Source organism: Argopecten irradians, chromosome 9 (genome assembly GCF_041381155.1).
Source record: "Argopecten irradians isolate NY chromosome 9, Ai_NY, whole genome shotgun sequence".
In the NCBI taxonomy this organism is placed as follows: domain Eukaryota; kingdom Metazoa; phylum Mollusca; class Bivalvia; order Pectinida; family Pectinidae; genus Argopecten; species Argopecten irradians.
In genome coordinates, this window is record NC_091142.1 from 6,288,647 (window position 1) to 6,293,851 (window position 5,205).

The window sequence follows — 5,205 nt, forward strand, 5'->3', positions numbered from 1 at the left end:
GGAAGTAAAGGTTTGCTGCTGGTACCGTGAGGTATATGAATACTAGCCCCGATTCTTACGTACAGCTGCATTGCGGTTGGCTAAATGCGGAGGTCGTTGGCTAGTGACGTCGGGTGCACGAGATTGTGACTTTTAGTCTCGTTACTAACGTCAAACGAGACGTTGCGAAGCTTCAAAATGTTTGATTTTCAGAGTTTTTGTAAAGTAAATAACAATCAATGGCATATTTTGACAGGTTACTGAGTGTGAACAAGTCTAGTGCACAGGGACATGAGAATTAGTTACAGTTTCTATCAATTTTGACCCACCATAATGCCCATATACCATTTCTAGGGGTCAAAAATTTGTAAAATCATATTCTAGTTCTATATCAAAGGATGAAAAGTTTCTCGAGACAAAAAATCTACCCCACTTAGCTTTAGCAACTGTATAGTACTATGTAGAACATATTTTTATCTAGACTCATTATTGGAGTGTTATCATAGTATTACTTACAAGTGTATCCTAAATATATATTTAATTTCAATATTGTCTGTAAAATTACATATATTATATATATGATTTTGAGATGTACATGTATGTATCCACAGGGAGAGGGCTTATATAGGCATAGCCTGCTGCCCAATCCCTATTAAATCTAACGATTTAATAAAAAATATTTTGAAATGAAAAACTCACAAAACGTCTGAAAATGTTCTATGGGCACTCTGGTGAGCCTAGTCCGCTAAACCTGCCTATATCATTAGGCTTTTTTAATTTTTTTTTTTTTTTTTTGCCTAATATATAGTCTATATATTAGGCAAAAAAAAAAAAAAAAAAAAATTTAAAAAAGCCTAATAATATAGGCAGGTTTAGCGGACTATGGTGAGCCCAACTCGATATACTAGTAAATTGTCACTAATTCTCGGATCCCTGTGGTTCTAGCGTATATGGAATCATCTACAGAGATCAGAGAACTACATGTATCGACACGGGCCTTTTCTATAGTGTCCCCACATCATTTTAGATGTTTTAGGAACCCGGACAAAAACTTAAATATCGTACTCTATAATTATCCTTCATTTGTATATAGACGGAGAACGAGAGGTAAACACGCTGTGTGTGGATAAAATGTATCATTTTTTTTGTTAAAGATGCTCCACCGCCGACAGAGCATAAATGATATTCATCATTTGAACAATAATTAGTGTTTAATAGTGTATACATTAGTCTAATTAACACAAAAAATAATATAAAATAATTTATTTTGCCTTTGGGTCATGCGCAATCAGTACTTCATTCCATATACATAGTGCCACGGAATTTTTTCGGGATGCAATAAATCATTTTTTTATATTTTTAACTTGAAGTAAAATTAAAAGCTCAAACTTTTCAATGGCGGTAATGGTGTAAAGTAAGTAACTTTTGTGACTGAAGAAAAGTACTAAATCGTCTGCTGCTGTTTTTGATAGTGAAAAAAATACCATTTGTCAGTGGTGAAGCATCTTTAAGAGACAAAAACTTACTTCAATAGTGGGTCTTGATAGAAATGGTTACACTATCGTTGGATAGATCGATAACTTTCCTAAAAACAAAGATCTATACGACTGTACTAAGTACCGTCATTAAGGCGATAGCTCCCTGGTCTCAACAATATCGACACAAAATTGTTCTCGACTTTCTTCTCAAATAAGGATATACTCGTATAATAGCCATACAAATAAAGAAATAAGATCTGGTATGATTTACGAGGGTTTACGTCCCTTTAACAGCCAGGGTCATTTAAGGATGGCATCCCATGTGGGCAATGTGTTGCGGTGCGTGTAGGAATGTCTGAATGTTTTGGGAGGCTGGGGTATATTCGTGTTGTGTCTTCTTGTGATAGTGGAACTCTTGCCCTTTTTATAGTACTATCTCAGTGAAACACACCCAACCCGATCACATAATACTGACAACGGGCAAACCTGACTGAGGGCTAAACAGGAGCAACAATTACAATTATGGGATGTCCAGGCTAGGGGATAGAATCCGGACCCTTTATCACAGGGACAAGGGCTCAGCCGAAGGCCAAACGTGAAGCGGTGTCAGGTGGAGACGACAGTAAGAAATTGTCGGAGGGAAGAGAATTTTACGATATTGCCTGTCAGGTAAACAAGGGGCCAATATTGAACAAAGCAGGTATAGAGCTGAGGTTAATACGATGGACAATAAATCATTTTACGAATGAATTATTAATTCAAACATCTGTTTGGGTCTCGGTGGCTATACAGTCATGGTTGGTTGATTACGATGTCTTAAGATATTGCATGTATTCTACCAGTATTAGCTCTGACCTCGAGCGCGTGACCTCGAGCGCGAGGTCAGTTATGGCTGTAGGTTCGTAGTTTTTTTCTCTTGGAACTATGCCCTTTAAACGTCATCAAAGCAAAACACGATTTTGATCACAGGGCCTTGGCACGATTTCCTAATCAACGGTACATATACATTATACACATATATATTGACCATTGGTAGGAAAATCGTGCAAAGTAACTGTAATTTTGACAACCTCATAGCTTTTATGGCATGTATGAAAAGATATGCACCGATCTCCATCGGTAATCAGTTTCATACATATACAGTATGTATATATATATATATATATTGGCCGTTTGTTGGGAAATAGTGCCAAGTCCCTGTGATTTGACAACTTGATATGCACCGAACTCCATTGGTCACCAACTTTATACCCATTGTAGAACACAGGGATTTGAGAAATAGTTATTGCTATGTCGACAATTTAAACTCTGTCCTAATACAATTGTCCTTCCTATTGACAGCTTGTGTACAGTGGATACTCGATAATCACGATCCGGATAGAAATGTCTGGGAACTGGTTTTATCATTACTAAGTAAACAGATTCGGCAGTCAGGAAAAAAACACTATTCGGAAAGACAATCGGGAACCTTCGGCACTTTCCGTAAACGAAAAAAATGAAAAGTGCCTAAGACTACCGATTGTGCGGAAGAATTGAACAGAGGACATAAGTGTCCGGATTATCGAGGGTCTACCGTGCATCCACGAGCTCTATTTTTGAAGCCTGGTCGTTGTCGATGTGCTTTCATCACAGTGCGATTCTGGCCCTTTGTTTATAGAGGTCCCTGGTGAAAACGTTTATGGGATAGTGTTACGTATAACAATCGCCAATGTCATTATTCAATTGTTTACAGCTTCTCATCCGATGGTTTATGGAGTGACCTTTGACCTCAGCTCAAGATTGACGGCCATTTCGGTCCCAAGTGTCGGAGCTGAATCAATAAAGATGGAGCAGAGTGACCGTAAGAGGCTTGGCGATTCACTCGATATCTCGTAACAATTCGGGACTAGTTGTTGGAAGTCAATGTCTGTTGTATTTCCTTCTTTGTCCGAATGGATCAAAGACTTCCCACATCATTTAGAAAGATTCGGGGAAATGGATTTTGTAATGTATAGATCTACTTAATCCAATTGTTTTATAGCATGCTTTTGTTTTACTAAATTAAATACAAAATACCGTAATTAGTATAGCACCAGAGTTCATGATCAGCGATTACAGAATTATATCATTCTAACTGGAATCTTTAATTGTAGTATTGGTTAATTTTCTCTAATTCTTCATCTTTTAAACATCCTTGATACTCCAGGGGTCACTATCATCTTAAGCATCCTTGATACACCAGGGGTCACTATCATCTTAAGTATCTTTGATACTGCAGGGGTCACTATCATCTTAAGCCTCTTTGATACCCCAGGGGTCACTATCACTGACGTTGATATAACGTCAGTGATAGTAGCCCCAGGGGCATCGATGATGCATTTTAGGGTCATAAGTTCGAGACAGTTTACAAGTGAGAATAATCCGAATTTCCTCCACTCCCATAATTGTTTTCCGTGTTTATCTTAATAGCACTTGGTCGGAATTATACGTTAGCCATAAATTGAATAAATACATACATAAATAAAAATAAATAAATTGATTTTTAAAAACGCTTTTCATTTGCATATTATATACAAAAGAGATTAAGCACAATTTGTAAACTTATAAATCGTCTTCTCTCGTTATAAGTAGATAAATCAATCAATAAAAATAATTAATAAATAAATACATTAATTAATTGGATAACTAAATGAATTCTTTTAATGATTACATTAAACCGTTACAACGTACATGTTGAAGGTCGGAGGTTTTTTCCGGGATTGTTATTTTTCTTTGAATTCGACCTCTCCTAAACCATTACATGTGAATTCTCGATAATCCGGACACCAATAGTCCGGAATCCTTATTTCAAATTAAAATCCTTATTTCAAATTAAGTTAATAAATTCCGTCAGTCAGGAATACTCAATATCCGGACGGTTTGGACTTTGGACGCAAATGTCCGAATTATCGAGGGTCCTGTGAAGATATACGAAAACCTACATAAAGCTAAATATTTTATTACAATCCTCGCTCAACCACACAGGGACTTTGTATATAGAAGGATGGGTCTCTTATGTATATATACATGTACACAACAGACACCTCTACATTACAAGCCCCTGTGGTACACCCTTAAAGTACATTTATGGCGGACATCCAGACCGTGAGTGATATATCTCGACACCCCGGGCAAAAGCGGAGTAAGTTTATACCTCAGGATCGACTAAGTCTGCGATATCATGACCCACCTATCAACAGATTTTGGTAGGTACAATAGATATGTTTATAAACAAATAAAAACCTCCTTTATTGTTAATTTGACGGGAGGACTGGGTTATACCGACTCTCACGATTTTGACGGGAGTCACACGAATATCGGCGTCTGTCTCCCGCAAAGACGTGTCTCACGCAGATGAGACAATATCTCACGATAATTAAAAAGGCACGAACAAACATAATACAGTTACCTGGAAATTTTAACAGAGGCTGCACGACGAGACACTTTGAAAACATTACGTCGTGTCTAGCGGTCAACCAATCAAATGTCGCTAACAAAATGACATCTACGCGTAAGTTTTACGTCTACTCCTACGTCATCCTCGATACTCCAGGGGTTCCGATCACTTACGATCTCTACATCCCTGGACTATCTCATCAAAAAACTGGAGGCAACAGAATAGAACAGGTAATTTAGTCATACGATGTACATCAAAAGAGCCGTATAACGGTACACTGTGGTTGACTGTGTGGCTTTGAAGTTGGGCGTCGCTCCCTCTGTAGAGAAAGGT